This window comes from Sapajus apella, unplaced genomic scaffold (assembly GCF_009761245.1).
Source record: "Sapajus apella isolate SASKATOON/1434 unplaced genomic scaffold, GSC_monkey_1.0 scaffold91, whole genome shotgun sequence".
In the NCBI taxonomy this organism is placed as follows: Eukaryota; Metazoa; Chordata; class Mammalia; order Primates; family Cebidae; genus Sapajus; species Sapajus apella.
This window is the reverse complement of record NW_022437031.1, coordinates 1,986,858-2,005,924: the sequence shown is the minus strand read 5'-3', so window position 1 is coordinate 2,005,924 and position 19,067 is coordinate 1,986,858. Positions and strand designations below refer to the sequence as shown.

Below are 19,067 nucleotides of genomic sequence, written 5' to 3'. Positions count from 1 at the left end.
TGAGTACCTGGGACAACAGGCAAGCCACAATGACCAGCTAACTTTTTTTTTGTTTGTAAAGATGAGGGTCTTACTATGTTCTTAGGCTTATCTCAAACTCCTGGCTTCAAGTCATCCTCCCACCTTGGCTTCCCTAAGTGCTGGGATTAGAGTCGAATAACAGCTTTTGAAACAAATCCCATGACATTCTGTTTCCAACTGTCATTGTCTATACATATTAACTTACCTGCCACTTAGGGCTTCACTACCTGGTTTACTTAGAGCACATGACCATCTTTTAGCCCTGTGATTAGCTCCAGGTAACTGAGATGCAGAATTGGAGAGCAGAATGGAAGAATTCTGGATTTCCACTAGCACCTTAGCCAGCTCCAATATCTGGTGCAATAAAAAAATAGGGGCCAGAGGAAAGCTTGTGAAATATCACCTTTCATCTCAAGAACACTCAAGGACACATTAGATTCAATAAATCCAGCAAATCAAAAAAGAAGTCCAGAGCCATTCACTACTAGAGAAAAGCATATATATGTCGGTAATAGGAGGTACTCCATTTTTGCTCTGGCCATTTAAGCCAACTAAGAGATGCACACATTAGGCATCTGATGCCTCATAAATATCTCAAGGCTGTTTATGACATGTCCTCAGGGCATCCCCATCCTTGTTCCTAATTTACATTTTCTCAAATTGCATCCTTTTGGGATGCACATTATAGGCTCCACAATCCTTTTTTAAAAATTATTATTATACTTTTTTTTAATTGCATTTTAGGTTTTGAGGTACATGTGAACAACATGCAAGATTGTTGCATAGGTACACACATGGCAGTGTGATGTGCTGCCTTCCTCCCCTTCACCTATATCTGGCATTTCTCTCCATTCTATCTCTCCCCACCTCCCCAAATTACTATTATACTTTATGTTCTGGAGTACATGTGCAGTTCTTGTAGGATTGTTGCTTAGGTACACACATGCCATGGTGGCTTGCTGCCTCCATCCTCCCGTCACCTACATCAGGCATTTCTCCCAATGTTATCCCTCCTGAGCCTCCCCACCCCCTGCTATCCCTCCCCTAGCCCCCCACCCCCAACGCACCCCAGTGTGTGATGTTCCCCTCCCTGTGTCCGTGTGTTCTCATTGTTCAACACCCATCTATGAGTGAGAACATGTGGTGTTTGGTTTTCTGTTCTTGTGTCAGTTTGCTGAGAATGATGGTTTCCAGATTCATCCATGTCCCTGCAAAGGACATTAACTCATCTTTTTTCTATGGCTGCATAGTATTCCATGGTGTATATGTGCCGTATTTTCTTTATCCAGTCTGCCATTGATGAGCATTTGGGTTGGCTCCAGGTCTTTGCTATTGTAAGCAGTGCTGCAATGAACATATTTATAATAGAATGATTTATAATCCTTTGGGTATATACCCAGTAATGGGATCACTGGGTCAAATGGAATTTCTATTTCTAGGTCCTTGAGGAAGTGCCACACTGTCTTCCACAATGGTTGAACTAATTTACACTCCCACCAACTGTGTAAGAGTGTTCCTATTTCTCCACATCCTCTCCAGCATCTGTTGTCTCCAGATTTTTTAACGATCACCATTCTAACTGGAGTGAGATGGTATATCAATGTGGTTTTGATTTTCATTTCTCTAATGGCCAGCTATGATGAGACTCTGCAATCTTGATCTCCATTCTCCCACTGATCCTCCTTAGACCTTAAGGTTTACAGTGACTGAGCAAGTGCTAAGACCCAGGTTTACCCCCGGCATGCTGCCTTGGTGCTTTGTGTTCTGGTTGCAGTCTCTCTGATTACATCGTTGACATCAGTTACTGGGCTTTCTAGACTATTCAGGCCTGCTCTGACTCTACCTCATGAGAGAGATGCAATCAGACACAGTTCCTTCCCCCTCCTCCTAACCTTCCTCACAAACCACACCATGCCAAGCACTGCAACAGCCAAATAGTGGTACAACTGTGGCTGAAAATTGCTATGGTGCTCAATCTTTCCCTCCTCTGACTCTATGCTTTAGTAGTTATTGGCAAGGGAATAGGAGCTGGCAGACATTCAGCTTAATTCCAGGTCCTGCCTTTGATAATTTTTTCTCCTGTACACTAGTAGGAAGCCCCAGAGGTTCTCTAAATTCATTTTTTAATTTCCACAGAAGCATTATGCAGGATGGGTCATGATCAGCCACAGCATAGGGACAGTATTGACTGGGAAAGGAGGACCTAAGGCTATGCTGGAATTCTAGATGAAGGGTAATTACTGGAAGATTGATGAGGTTTTCTGATTCATCTATTTAATCCACCTTCTAAATGCCAATTTATACACATTCATCTTTCTTTTGCTTAAGTTCAGGGTTGGAAGATGGAGACAGGGAGGAAATGTAGTCTCAGTTTTTCCTGGAAGCCTGAGAATATGATGGCTGTTCAACCAACCTAGGGCTCTTAGAAGTCTCCAATATATTATTCAACAGGTTGTTCAACAAATATGAAGAAACTCAGCAGCAATTCCCTGCCAACCAGAGAAGTGAACTACAATAAACACTACAGCTTCAAAAATAAAGTGATTAATCCCTGTGTGATCCTGTTCATATCTCTTTAATAACTTGCCAGAGATTAGAACACATTTCTTATACAGTTGGCTGTTGATATTCACTTGGGGTGGCTGGTACATATTAAAGATATAATAGGAAAAGTTATAGAATATAGTCTCAAACCTTTGGGAAGGCTGAAAGGTTTTATTGGGGCAGGCCAAAGGCAGCCAGCTGGTCCATTAAGTTAGGGAGAAGAGAAGGACAATAAGAGGTTTTTCCCAGTTTAAGTCTGTTTACCCCACATTCCTTTGTCTCTACTCTGTTTACTCATGTTAATTTTGTGCTGGGTGGCCCTCTCTGGAGAGGATCAAAGGGGAATTACCTATTAATAGTGTTTACTGCTCTCCTCTCTTCCTTTCTCTGCCATTGTGGTGTGTGCTTTACTCCATTTCTTGCCATGTCTTCTCACAAGACTTTCAGGATTAAGCGACTTCTGACCAAGAAACAAAAGCAAAATGGTCCCATTCCCCAGTGGGTTCAGATGAAAAATGGTAATAAAATCAGGTGCAACTCCAAAAGAAGACATTGGAGAAGAACCAAGATGGGTCTATAAGAAATTACACAGGAGAATGGCACACATATTTATGCAGTCTGAAGGTCACAATCATGTTACTAAATCGAGCTGAAAAATTTCACTACTCTCTGAAAAAGTTTGAACAGAGTTTCCTCTCCGCATCTGTTATGAAGGCATTAGTTGGTATAACCCTCGGTGCTTCCATTATTCATGTTAAAAAAAAAAAAGAAAGAAAGAAAAGAAGGCTTTGGTTGGCTGGGTTCAGTAATAAATATGTGAGATCTTTCAAAAAAAATAGTGTTTACTCTGGGCCTGGAACCTAAAGCTTTTATCATTTGTATATCCACTCTTTCAGCCATGCTAATTATCCACAAATGTGTTGACTTAGAACCTCTATTATGAATAAATATGTGGATGGACAGAGGTTTTTGGTTGATTGGCTGCATTTCATCCTCTGAAAGCAGCCAATGGCCATCCTTAGCCCACTTGTATCACTGTAATGGTGTTAGAGTGCATTCATTCATCCATCATTGTGTTGGGGTTTGCAGGTCAGACTTCCGCAGGTGGTGACTGACGTCTCAGCTGACCCTGTTAGAACCTAAGAATTTAGACCTGGAAAGGTACTTAGAGTCATTTCATCCAATTCATCCTAGTATGAATGGGAATATTAAACCCAGGCAGAAGGGACTACACAAGGTAACAAATCAGTCTATTACCAAGGCAGGGCTAGGACTGAGGTCTCCTTCTGAGTTCCATTTTATTCCAAGTTTTTGATGCTACCTATGTCCTGATTTATCTAAATAGACCTATTGGCTCCTTACTTTTCTGGGGGCATCCTGTCCACAACATGATCAAAGAAAGCCTCTGGCCATTGTTGCTGCATGCCATGCCATGTAAGGGACTCACATGCCAATTTACTGTGGTAGAGAGTTTGGCATAAAGGAGTTCAGGTCAACCTTGTTTTGGGAAAGATTCAGCACCATATTCTACCTAATAAGACTGAGACTGAATCACTCAGGGACAGGATGGTTTTCACTGGCCAAAATTCATCTCTTAAGATAAAGCTTTGGTTGCCCCTGTTCCAAATAAAAGCCTGTTAAAACTTCATCTCTGTTCCATTTCAACCCCTAATACCCAGATAAGTCCACACCCAAAAGCATTCTACCTCAGATATCTTACAATTTAATGTCTCTTCTCTGCCTAACAGACACCTGTCACATTTTCTAGTCTTATTCTTCTCTCCCTCAGTTTCTCCTTCCCACCTTCTCCTGGACCTAACAGAGGCTTCAGGCCAGGGACCCTCTCCTGGTCCATCCATCCCATCCTGACTTTTTTCACAGCTTGGACTCCCTGGTCCATTTCTTCAACATTTCATTTGGCAATACCATCAACCCTCCTTGTCCCTGTCCTTCCTCTATGCTCCCCAGAGAATCCCAAGTCAAGGATCACTGCTGCTGTTGTCCTGGGCAGTCAATGCTGCTGGAATCACTTCCCAGCCCCATGTTGCCTGGTCCCACTTAGCATTCATGGTCCCCAAACCCATCTGGATGTCTAGTATTTTCCAGTTATCTGTTAGTCACCTTTCTCCCCTGATCCTCTAGTGAAGAGGACTAAGAGCTGTCACTTGGAGGCCATGTGGTGCTTAGAATCACATGGGTTAAGGCAGCATAGGAGGTATAGGTGAAGAACAGTTTGCAGTTATGCTGATCTGAATTTGAAACTTGGATCTTCCACATATTTGTTGTGTCACTTTGGTCAAGTAAATAATCTTTTAAACCTCATTTCCTTCTTTAAAGTGTAAAAATATAGTGTAAGGGATCTAAGTTCTTAGAAAAAATTTTCGGCAGGCACTCAATAAGTGGTGGCTGTTATTTCCTAGTGCTCTGGGCAACACTTTGATTGGCAATACATCTTCATTTCAAGTCTGATTTCTTGGTGGACAAAAGCTGCTGACTGAGCTACTGTCTTGATGGGGATTGGCTCAGGAATTGGGGTGGACTTGGGCCCGTATGTGGGCACATAAGAGGCATAGGAAAGACATGGGTGGAATACCAAAAAAATGCAGAAAGTCTGGAGTCAGACAGATCTGATATCTTTGTGACTTGGGGTAAGCCAATTTACCTCTCTGAGCCTGTCTGTTGCTCATGTGTAAAATGATAATAGTCTTTACTCATCACACCTCTCAGGGTTTCAGGGAGGATCAATGGCTTAGTGCAGGGCAAAGTGCTTTTAGAAACTATTATGAACTCTATATTAGTTATGTTTGTATATGTTTGTGTGTGTGTGTGTATGTGTGCACACACGTGTGTATGTGTGTGTGTGTCTTTTCTCACAAGAGCTATGATCTTGGACTCTGAACCAGAGGGTGCTGGAGGCAGTGTTTGGGTGACCATTCCAGGATATCATTCTCTTCTGATTCCTTTTTCCACTTTTCAGGAGTCTTTTGATGACATCTTGCCTACTCAGATAACCGAGGGTAATGTCCTTAATACCAGCTGATTAGGAACCTTATTTCTATCTTCAACCTTAATTTCTCTTCGCCATGCAATCTGACATATTCACAGCTTTCAGATATTAGAATGTAAGAATTTTTGCAGGGAGGGTCATTATTCTGCCCACCACTGGTAATTCACAGGTTAAAAGAGAGTTAACAAACAAATCAATCCAATATTATCTCTAGATTTTGGATTGGATCCCAATTCAAACAAACTAACTGTAAATATAAGAAAATCAGAGAAATTTGAATACTAAGTGGATATTTCATGATATTAAGAAATTACTGCTAACTTTTTAATCTGTGGTAATATTGGGGAAAAAAGAATCCTTATCTTTTACAAATATGTACTGAAATACTTGGGGATGAAATGAGATGATGTTTGGGATTTACTATAAAATAATCCAGGCAAAAGATGTTAGTGAAGGGGAAATACAGTTACCATGTGCAGATAAATGTCAAAACCGGGTAATGGGAAGATAAAAAAAATCATCATACTATTTTTTCCACTTGTGTATATGCTTAAATTTTTTTATTAAAAATTTACCTGGCAAGATGGCTGAATAGAAATAGCTGTGGAGCACAGTTCCCAGCAGGAGAGACACAGAATGTAAGTGATCTCCACATTTCCAACTGAGGTACCAGGTCCATTTAAATGGGACTGGTTGGACAGCAGGTGTAGCCCAAGGAGGGCAAACCGAGGTAGGGTAGGGCACTGTCTTACCCAGAAAGTGCAACTGACTGGAGGATTGGGGAATTTCCCCACACCAGAACTCCAGTTCAGATACTGCGCTTCTCCCATGGCCTCTGCAACCCACGGACCAGGAGATCCCCACCAGACTGAAAAGCACTGTGAGTTAACAGCACAGATCTGAGCAGCAGCTCCAGCTGGTGCCATGGTGTCAGCACAGATCTGGGTGGATGTTTTGACTAGCACCAAGAGTGCCTGTGGGAAAAAGCTACCCACTCCCCAGAAACAGGGGGAGCTGAAACAGGGAGACAGGTGATACAGCTGTGCAGGTACCACCCCTACAAACACCAGCAAACTAAAGCCCTCTTGCTTGAGAGTTTCACAGCCAGCACACCAGTTTGAGCTCAATTCAGGACGATCAAACTCAGTGAGGGGAAGGGCATCTACCATTGCTGAGGTGGGTCTAAACCTGCCTCTGTAAACAAAAGCCAGAGGAAGCTTACACAGCCTCTGGACTAAGTCTGTGACAGCCCGACAGCGCCTCTACAGGCAGACAAGGGACAAACTGCCTCCTGAAGTGGCTCCCTGACCCCTGTATAACCAAAAAGATGCCTCATACAGGAGAGCTCTGGCTGACATCTGGCAGGTACCCTTCTAGGATGAAGCTACCAGAGGAAAGATCAGTGAGCAATCCTTGCTGTTCTGAAACCCCCACGGGTGATTCCCAGGCAAGCAAGGTCTGGAGTGGACCTCCTGCAGTCCTACAGCAGAGGGATATGACTGTTAGAAGGAAAACTTAAAAACAAAAAGAAATAGCTTCAACATCAACAGAGAGAATGTCCACTCAGAGACCCCAACCAAAGTCGCCAACTTCAAATGTCAAATGTAGATAAATCCACAAAAATGAGAAGAAACCAGCACAAAAATAATGAATTCATCAAGGACCATAATACCTCTCCTCCTCCAAGAAATCACAATGCCTCACCAGCAAGAGAACAAAGCAGGATGGTAAATGAGTTTGTTGAATTTACAGAAGTAGGCTTCAGAAGGTGGATAATAACAAACTCCTCTGAGCTAAAGGTAGGGTAGGGCACTGCCTTACCTAGAAAGTGCAACTGACTGGAGGATTGGGGAATTTCCCCACACCAGCACTCCGGTTCAGATCTAATCCAATGCAAAGAAGTTAAACCTTGAAAAAAGGTTAGACAAAATGGTTGCTAGAATAACCAGCTTAGAGAAGAACATAAAAGACTTGATGAAGGTGAAAAACATAGCACAAGAATGTTGCAAAGCATACACAAGTTTTAACACCCAAATCGATCAAGCAGAAGAAAGGATATCAAAGATTGAAGATCACCTCAATGAAATAAAATGAGAAGGCAAGATTAGGGAAAAAAGAGAGAAAAGAAATGAAAAATGCCTCCAAGAAATATGGAATTATGTGAAAAGACCTAATCTACACTTGATCAGTGTACCTGAATGTGACAGGGAGAATGAATCCAAGCTGGGAAACACTCTTCAGGATATTATCCAGAACTTCCACAACCTAGCAAGGCAGGCCAACATTCAAATCCAGGAAAGACAGAGAACACCACAAAGATATTCCTCAAGAAGAGCAACCTGAAGGCACATAATCATCAGATTCACCAGGGTTGAAATGAAGGAAAAAATGCTAAAGGCAGCCAGAGGGAAAGGTCAGGTTACCCACAAAGGGAAACTCATCAGACTCACAACTGCTCTCTCAGCAGAATCCCTACAATCCAGAAGAGAGAGGGTGCCAATATTCAACATTCTTAAAGAAAACAACTTTCAACCTAGAATTTCATATCAAGCTAAACTGAGCTTTATAAGTGAAGAAGAGATAAAATCCTTTATGGACAAGCAATTGCTGAGAGATTTCATCACCACCAGACCTGCCTTACAAGACCTCCTGAAAGAAACACTAAACAAGGAAAGGAACAACCAGTACCAGCCACTGCAAAAATGTACCAAATGGTAAAGACCAATGATGCAATGAATAAACGGCATCAACTAACAGGCAAAACAACCAGTCAGTAACAAAATGGTAAGAACAAATTCACACATAACAATATTAATGTTAAATGTAAATGGCCTAAATGCCCCAATCAAAAGACACAGACTGGCAAATTGGATAAAAAGTCAAGACCATCAGTGTGCTGTATTCAGGAGACCCATCTCACATGAAAAGACACACATAGACTCAAAACAAAGGGATGGAAGAAGATTTACCAAATAATGGAGAGCAAAAAAAAGCAGGGGTTGCAATCCTAGTCTCTGGTAAAATGTATTTTAAGCCAACATAGATCAAAAGAGGCAAAGAAGGGCATTACATAATGGTAAAGGGATAAATACAATAAGAAGAGCTAACTATCCTAAATATATATATACATCCAATACAAGAGCACCCAGATACATAAAGCAAATTATTTTATTTCTTTTACTTTTTTTTTTCAGAGCTACTGAAAATCAAACATGAAGCAAGTTCTTAACGACCTGCAAGAGAAACAGACTTCCATACAATAATAATGGGAGACTTTAACACTCCACTGTCAATATCAGACAGATCAACAACACAGAAAATCAACAAGGATATCCAGGAATTGAACTCAGATCTGGACTAAGCAGATCTAATAGACATCTACAGAACTCTCCAACCCAAATCAGCAGAATATATATTCTTCTCAGCACCACATCACACTTACTCTAAAACTGACCACATAATTGGAAGTAAATGACTCCTCAGCAAATGCAAAAGAATGGAAATCATAACAAACAGTCTCTCAGACCACAGTGCAATCAAATTAGAACTCAGGATTAAGAAATTCACCCAAAACTGCACAACTACATGGAAACTGAACAACCTGTTCCTGAATGACTACTGGCTAAATAATGAAATGAAGGCAGAAACAAAAATGTTCTTTGAAACCAATGGGAACAAAGACGCAACATACCAGAATCTCTGGGACATATTTAAAGAAGTATCTAGAGGAAAATCTATAGCAATAAATGCCTGCATTAGAAGTGAGGAAAGATCTCAAATTGACATCCTATCTGTAGGGAGCCAGCCCTACATCACCTGTGGGCACCCTGAGTTTGGTGGCAAAGAAGGAATGAGAAAAAGACAGATTAAGACAGACAGTAGGACCAGGGGTGCATTACTCATTACTTTGGAGGAGACAGTGAAGGTCCCAAGCTCTGATCATCCACATTATTTATTGGTTACAATCACTTTGATCTCATTGTGACATGATGGTGAAGTGAATCAGTGAGCCAGAACTGAATCAGTGAGCCGAAACTGGTGTGTCATTCTAAGGATTGATAGCAGTGGTGGTTTGGGAGTTTCACAAAACAAGAACATGTGGTTATATTTAGCTTATTATTTATGTACAGCTGATGCATTGTGGACCTTACAAGGAGCCTACAAATTTGGCTATGTCATAGTGCTACAAAGGGGTTTTACGTCATTGAGCACAATGTTTATTGTAACAGAGCTGAGTTCACCCTGCACTGGAACATGATGCATGGAGCGGCCTTCCTCCTCAGAGGCCTGTTGTGGCCTTCTGCAGTTTCTTGTTCCTCATTTATGTGTTACTCATAACCAATTTAGGTAGGCACTCTAAGTCCTTTCAGCTTTCCTGTTTTTCCCAACACCTATTGTCAAATTGAAAGAATTAGAGGAGCAAGATAAAAAACAAACAAACAAACAAACAAAAAACCCTCAAAATCTAGCAGAGACAAGAAATAACTAAGATCAGAGCAGAACTAAAGGAGATAGAGACACAGAAAACCCTTCAAAAAAATCAATAAATCCAGGAGCTTGTTTTTTGAAAAGATCAGACAGACTGCTAGAAAGACTAATAAAAAATAAAACAGAGAAGAATCAAATAAAGGCAATAAAAAATGATAAAGGGAATATCACCATCAATTCTACAGAAATACAAACTACCATCAGAAATTACTACAAACAACTCTTTGTCTATAAACCAGTAAATCTGGAGGAAATGGAAAAATTCCTGGACACTTTCACCTTTCCAAGACTGAACCATGAAGAAGTTGAATCTCTGAATACACCAATGACAGGGGCTGAAGTTGAGGCAGCAATTAATAGCCTACCAACCAAAATAAGTCCAGGTTCATATGGGTTCAGAGCCGAATTCTACCAGATGTACAAAGAGGAGATGGTACCATTCCTTCTAAAACTATTCCAAACAATACAAAAAGAGGGAATCCATTCCAAATCATATTATGAAACCAACATTATACTGATACCAAAACCCGGCAGAAACTCAACAAAAAAGGAAAACTTCAGGCCAATATCCACGATAAACATAGATGCAAAAACCTTCAAAAAAAAATGCTAGCCAACTGAATGCAACAGCACATCAAAAAGCTTATCCATCAAGACCAACTAGGCTTCATCCCAGGGATGCAAGGCTGGTTCACGTGTGCATATCTATAAATGTAATTCATCACACAAATGGAACCAAAGACAAAAAACACATTATTTCAATAGATGCAGAGAAGGCCTCTGACAAAATTCAACAGCCCTTTATGCTAAAAACCCTCAATAAACTAGGTATCAATGGAACATACGTCAAAATAATAAAAGCTATCTATGACAAAACCACAGCCAATATCATGCTGAATGGGCAAAAATTGGAAGCATTCCCTTTGAAATCTGGCACTAGAAAAGAATGCCCTCTTTCACCACTCCTATTCAATATAGTATTGGAAGTTTTAGCCAGAGCAATCAGGCAAGAAAAAGAAATAAATAGTATTTAATTAGGAAAAGAGGAAGTCAAATTTTCTCTATTTGCAGGCGACATGATTGTATATTTAGAAAACCTCAACATCTCAGCCCAAAATCTCCTTAAGCTGATAAGCAACTTCAGCAGTCTCAGGGCACAAAATCAATGTGCAGAAATCATAACCATTCCTATAAACAAATAACAGACAAATAGAGAGCCAAATCAAGAGTGAATTCCTATTCACAACTGCTACAAAGAGAATAAAATACCTAGGAATAAAACTAACAAAAAATGTAAAGGACCTCTTCAAGCAAAAATGCAAACCACTGCTCAAGGAAATAAGACAGGACACAAAGAGATGGAAAAATTTTCGATGCTCATGGTTAGGAAGAAGCAATGTCATGAAAATGGCCATACTGCCCAAAGTAATGTATAGATTCAATGCTATCCCCATCAAGCTACCAATGACCTTCTTCACAGAACTGGGGAAAGCCACTTTAAACTTCATATGGAACCAAAAGAGAGCCCACATAGCCAAGACTATCCTAAGCAAAGAGAACAAAGCTGGAGGCATCATGCTACCTGACTTTAAACTATACTACAAGGCTACAGTAATCAAAACAGCATGGTACTGGTACCAAAACAGAGATACAGACCAATGGAACAGAACAGAGGCCTTGGAGGCAATGCCACACATCTACAACCATCTGATCTTTGACAAACCTGACAAAAACAAGCAATGGGGAAAGGATTCCCTGTTTAATAAATGGCGTTGGAAAAACTGGCTAGCCATGTGCAGAAAACAAAAACTGGACCCCTTCCTTACACATTACACTAAAATTAACTCCAGATGGAGTAAAGATTTACATATAAGACCAAACACTATAAAATACCCTAGAAGAAAATCTAAGCAAAACCATTCAGGACATAGGCACAGGCAAGGAGTTCATGACTAAAACACCAAAAGCAATGGCAATAAAAGCCAAAATAGACAAATGGGATCTAATTAAACTTAAGAGCTTCTGCACAGCAAAAAAAAAAAAAAAAAAAAAAAAAAAAGAAAACCATCATTAGTGTGAACTGGCAACCAACAGAATGGAAAAAAATTTTGCCATCTACCCATCTGACAATAGGCTAATATCCAGAATCTACAAAGAACTAAAACAGATTTACAAGAAACAAACAATCCCATTCAAAAGTGGGCAAAGAATATGAACAGATACTTTTCAAAAGAAGAAATATATGAGGTCAACAAACATACGATAAAAATGCTCATCATCACTGGTCATTGGAGACAACAGATGCTGGAGAGGATGTGGAGAAATAGGAACACTTTTACACTGTTAGTTGGAGTGTAAATTAGTTCAACCATTGTGGAAGGCAGTGTGGTGATTTCTCAAGGATCTAGAAGTAGAAATTTTATTTGACCCAGCAATCCCATTGCTAGGTATATACCCAAAGGATTATAAAGCATTCTGTTATAAAGACACATGCACATGTATGTCAATTGTGGCATTGTTTACAATAGCAAAGACCTGGAACCAATCCAAATTCCCATCAATGATAGACTGGTTAAAAAAAATGTGGCACATATACACCATGGAATACTATGCAGCCATAAAAAAACCATGAATCCATGTTCTTTGTAGGGATATGGATGAATCTGGAAACCATCATTTTAGCAAACTGACACAAGAGCAGAAAAGCAAACAGCATATGCCCTCACTCATAGGTGGCTGTTGAACAATAAGAACACATGGGCACAGGGAGGAGAACATCACACACTGGGGTATGTGGGGGGTGGGAGCTAGGGGAGGGGCAATTGAGTGTGGGTAGGTTGGGGAGGGATAACACTGGGAGAAATGCCTGATGTAGGTGACAGGGGAATGGAGAGCGCAAACTACCATGGCATGTGTGTACCTATGCAACAATCCTGCCAGATCTGTACATGTACCCCAGAACTTAAAGTACAATTAAAAAAAAAAAAAAAGAAAATCAGTTGATTATAATTACTCTCTGTTTTTTTTCCAATGTGTTTTTTTATTGCTAGCTATCATTGCCAGTTAGAATTAACATTAATTAGAATTAACAATAATTTCAGGTATTGAATGTTATGATTACCTAAAGGGATGCCTCTACTTACTGGGCTCAAGTGATCCTCTGACCTCAGCCTGCCATGTAGCCAGGACTACAGGCAAGCACACCACCATGCCTGGCTAGTTTTCTTTTTGTTTTTTCACTATATTGCCCAGGCTAGAAGAATTTTCTAATGCTCTATTACACCTCCTGTTTTGGCAAGTAAATTGAGAATAATTTTAGGTTCTTTTATTATTCAGTAGGTTTTCAGACTTAAAAGTGTAAATTTAAAACTAGAAGATAAAGCTATATTAGTAAGAATCTCAAGTTGAAGGGTTTTAGCAAGCCAAAGCAGTATAGTAGAGCATAGGCTTGAACTTAAATCCTAGCTCAGTCACCTGTGTGACTTTACGCATCAGTCATTTCACACTTCTGAGCCTGTTTCTTTATTTGTAAAATAATTATAGTAATTCTTTCACAATATTGTGAGGATTAAGTGAAATGTCTTAAATGCCTACTACAGTTGGCTCTCAAATATTTATTTATTTTTTTGTTATGCACTTTGTTTTTTCTGCCTTTTTATGGCTGTCTATAGCCTAGGGAAAAGGGAAGACTGGTTAATGATGAGTAGAAAAAAACTTGTAAGCTAATCATTCACTGACTTATTGTCCTTTCAATTTCTGGTTTTTAAAAAATTAGCCACTCCACAAGAAACCCACATTTTTAGACAGAAAGAGCAAGAAAATTTTGTCACTGCTTTTAATTATTTTCTAGATTTAATAATGTTTCCTTATCTGATGTGATTGTAATTATCTTCTTGTAGTGATTGTTTTAGTGCCCTTTTTGTTGTTGTTATTGTTTTGGTGTTAGGAAGTGCCTCAGTAGGCTCTGTGGTTTCTGGAGACACTTTCTTGTTTGACCATCAACTTAAAAGAAAGGGATAACATGCGGAGAAATACCAGCTATAGCACGCACCTAAAGTTAAATAAGTTTAAAAAAAAGAAAAAAAATTAATTACTTTATTAATTAAATATTTTTAAGAGCAGGAAATACACTTGGAGATTGTATTTCTTCTTAAAATTTTCACCAGCAGGGCTTAGTTTTATTATTTTCTTTGCTATTTAACTTTTAAGTTCAGGGGTACATATGAAGGTTTGCTATATAGGTAAACTTGTGTCATGGAGGTTTATTGTACAGATATTTTGTCATCAAGATTTTAAACCTAGTACTCATTAGTTATTTTTCCTGATATTTTTCCTCATCCCACACTCCGCCCTCTGACACTGATAGACCCCAGTGTGTGTTGTTCCCCCATGTGTCCATGTGTTCTCATCATTTCTTTCCCACTTATAAGTGAGAACATGAGGTATTTGGTTTTCTGTTCTGACATTAGTTTGCTAAGAATAATGGCCTCCAGCTCCACCCATGCTCCTACCAAGGACACACTGTCATCTATAAACTATATTTTAGCTATCAAACTGCTTCTCTGTGTTTTGGTCCTTCCCTGAGACAGTTAATGTCTCATGGTTCCAGAATAGCTGAGGCATCCTAGAACACCTAGATTATGCAGAAGAGCCCCTAGATTTTCATCTTGCTCTAACAAGATTGTCATTGGACTCTTTTCCAAATATTTACCAAGAGGATGGAAAGAAAAGCACTAAAAAATGAGATCTCCTGGAAGAAACTACCTCTAGTTAGTGTAGGCACCTAGCTTATGATAGTTGTTTTTTGAAGGAAACTTTAAAAAAATATGTACATTGAAGAATATACTTGACGATTTTCTTGCCATTTTCAGGGACCATTTCTCAATATTTCTCCTTATAGGTTCATCAGCAGAATTTGACACAAAATAATCACACTGTCCTCCTATAACTCTGATCTTTTAGTCTCTGTGGCTTTTTTACGTATTTCCTACTTCTCAGCTATTTTTCTCTTTCTTTTCTCCCTGATCTGCGCCTTCTGCCTATCTAATCTTACCATTTCAAGTCTCTCTTTTGTACTAAATCACTGATTGATATAATCAAATCCCAAATTAACATAAAATATAACTTGCAGATGTCCTGTAGGCAAATTTTACTTTCCTTCTCTCTCTTTTTTTTTTATTGCATTTTGGGTTTTGGGGTACATGTGAAGAACATGCAAGATTGTTGCATAGGTACACACATGGCAGTGTGATTTGCTGCCCTCCTTCCCACCACTTATATCTGACATTTCTCCCCATGCTATCTCTCCCCAACTCCCCACCCACTGCTGTCCCTCCCCTGTTTCCCCCCCACAGACCCCAGTGTGTGATGCTCCCTTCCCTGTGTCCATGTGTTCTCATTGTTCAACGCCCACCTATGAGTGAGAACATGTGGTGTTTGATTTTCTGTTCTTGTGTCAGTTTGCTGAGAATGATGGCTTCCACGTTCATCCATGTCCCTACAAAGGACACGAACTCATCGTTTTTGATGGCTACATAGTATTCCGTGGTGTATATGTGCCACATTTTCCCTGTCCAGTCTATCATCAATGGGCATTTGGGTTGGTTCCAGGTCTTTGCTATTGTAAACAGTGCTTCAATGAACATTCGTGTGCATGTGTCCTTATAGTAGAACAATTTCCTTCTCTCTTTTCGTATTACCTCCATACTTGAGAAAATGGCCATCATATATAACATTAATTTCTATCACTCTGATGCAACAAATATTAATTGAGATTGTACCCTGTTTCAGGAACTTTCACTTGGGTTATCTCATTAAATATTTTCACAGTGATCCCATGAAAATGGTTTTTATCTCTAGTTCATAGTCTAGGAAATGCAACTACAAAAGTTTAAGTAACTTACCCATGTTCATTTATTTAGAAAGTTACAGAACAAAAATTCTGTGGGCACATTAAGCTATTTGTACATAATTTGACATTTTATTGGTGAGGAGACAGTATATCATCTTCTACGAATGCAAACGAAAAAAAGACAGTTTCATACTTTAAGAATTTGCCTTCAAAAGGACAGATCTATAAACAAGAATTACAATGCAAAGTGTTAGTAGAGGTACATACAAAGTGTTATGGGAATAAAAAGATCTAGCTTCTCTGGTGGGATTAAGAACAGCTTCGATGCTGGTTAATATTTAAAATACATTCTAAAGAATGAGTAGATCTTTATACAAATTCTATGAAAATGCATCATCAAGTTCCAAAAACTGATACAAAACTCATACTTTTGGTAAATAAACCATTTGTTATTTGGGCACAGCGCCAACTTAATTTAGACTATGAGGCACTGAATGGAAATAAACTTGTTTATACTTCTGAATTTTCTAAGTGTTTGCCAGAATTTCTCAGAATTAGCAACACTTGTCTGCTTGGAACTTTTTTCCTTAGGAGAACTTAGGACATTATTCATATGTAGATACTTGCTCTATTGGGTAGTGTACCTAAGAATTACATCTTTTCCAGCATTGCAAGATAAAGCAGGATACAATCATCCCCTCAACAAAGGAGTCATAGGTGAAAGTATAGGGGTATGTAGGAGCCCAGCAGTCAGAGGTGAACCTATAGGTCCTATATCTGGTCTATGAAACTTAAGCCCCACTGGATTGTGTGACTGATACTGTTACTCAACCTGAGTGCCACCTCAAGGTAGGGTCAAGATTGATTCAGAATGGGAATGGGATGGATAGAGTCTACCAATTAACCCAGCTTTGAAGGGCCATGGAAATAAAGTGGGGACAGATGAGTCACTAGAATCTAGAAGGAAAAGAATCTGAGAGAGGTTTAAAGGAAAGCACTGAAAAGCCCTTTAGACCTCTAGGATACAAAGAGAAAATTGAGATGGAGCTAGGAGATATCTGCAATGATGTACTGTCATCTTTGGAAAAGTACTTGGTCCCCAGTACTTCACAAACAGAAAGCAAAGTCCTCTATTTGAAAATGAAAGGAGGCTACTACCATTACTTGGCTGAGGTTGCTGCTGGTGATGACTAGAAAGGGATTGTGGATCAGTCACAACAAGCATTCCAAGAAGTTTTGAAATCAGCAAAAAGGAAATACAGCCAACACATCCTATCAGATTAGGGCTGGCTCTTAACTACTCTGTGTTTTATTATAAGATTCTGAACTTCCCTAGAGATAGCCTGCTCTCTTGCAAAGACAGCTTTCAATGAAGGTATTGCTGAACTTGATACATTGTCATAAAAAGACAACACACTAATAATGCAATTACTGAGAGACAACTCACAATGTGAACATCGGATAGCCAAGGAGATGAAGCTGAAGCAATAGAAGTAGGGGAAAATTAACTGGCCTTGCAACTTTTGCCTGCCTCATTCTAAAATTTACACAGTAGAACATTTTCTCATTCATGATGTGCCACAAACAGTTTTTTGTTTATGATTTATGACACGTTTATGTTACTTCTATTTGAATTTATATATTTCCCATGTGGTTTTTATGTTTAATGTTAGGGTATTAAAGCCAGTTAATATTTAGGTAGTTATCTGTTTTCATCTCGAGGTGGCCAATATGGGGATGTGGAATTTTTATACAAGTTATAAATATTTGGTGTAGTACTTTTGGTACATTGTGGTTTCACAAGGGCCAGTGTTAAAACTACTTCCATATCTAAGCAAAGAAAACTACCTACATATTGGTTTGTCTTGGTGAGGAATAAAAGGGACCACTGGTACACTGGGTCCAGTCACAAGTAATTTTGGACACTTTAAGGTTTGGAGCACTTACAAGGCTTTGCTAGAAGCAGATATCTCATGGATACTGCACATTAAACTATGTATATCTATGGAATACTCAATCTCAAAGTACACGTCTTTGACGACAGCTGCAGAAGTATTCCTTTAGACAAAGTTGTAACCTAATTTACTCTGGATAAGGACAGAATCAGTTCACATTCCATTATTTGTAAAGTTACCAGATGCTTGTTTTCATTATTTTTGCTGCACTCAATTTTTTTGTATTTGCATTTAAATACTTTAGGCAACCTAAGAACAAATGTAAAGATAGAGATGCACTAAAATGAATTGCTTGATATTCAATACTTCATCAAGCACAGAATTAAAACAAACAAAAAATACAACATGTAATTAACCTTTTTTTCCTTTTTTAAAATTTTACTTTAAGTTCTGGGGTATACGTGCAGATCTTGCAGGATTGTTACATAGGTATATACATGCCATGGTGGGTTGCTGCCTCCATCCTCCCATCACCTACATTAGGTATTTCTTCTAATGTTATTCCTTCCAAATCTCCCCACCACCTCCTGTCCCTCCCCTAACCCCCCCCACCCACCAACAGACCCCAGTGTGTGATGGTCCCCTCCCTGTGTCCATGTGTTCTCATTTCTCATTGTTCAACAACCACTTATGAGTGAGAATATGTAGTGTTTGGCTTTCTGTTCTTGTGTCAATTTGCTGAGAATGATGGCTTCCAGATTCATCTATGTCCCTGCAAAGGACATGAATTCATCCTTTTTTATGGCTGCATAGTATTCCATGGTGTATATGTGACACATTTTCTTTGTCCAGTCTATCTTTGTTGGGCATTTGGGCTGGTTCCAAGTCTTTGCTATTGTAAACAGTGCCACAATGAACATACGTGTGCATGTGTCTTTATAATAGATGGATTTATAATCCTTTGGATATATACCCAGTAATAGGCTTGTTCGGTCAAATGATATTTATATTTCTAGATCCTTGAGGAATCTCCACACTGTCTTCCACAATGGTTGAACTAATTTACACTCCCACCAACAGTGTAAAACTGTTCCTATTTCTCCACATCCTCTCCAGCATCTGTTGTCTCCAGATTTTTTAATGATCACTATTCTAACTGGCATGAAATGGTATCTCAACGTGGTTTTCATTTGTATTTCTCTAATGACCAATGATGATGAGCATTTTGTCGTATGTTTGTTGGCTGCATAAATGTCTTCTT

General features: G+C 39.3%; 1 pseudogene; it reads left to right on the top strand.

The window, feature by feature from the left end:
* The first annotated feature begins 2,989 nt into the window (after window positions 1–2,989).
* Window positions 2,990–17,700, top strand: LOC116534993 (annotated as a pseudogene).
* The last annotated feature ends 1,367 nt before the right edge of the window (window positions 17,701–19,067 follow it).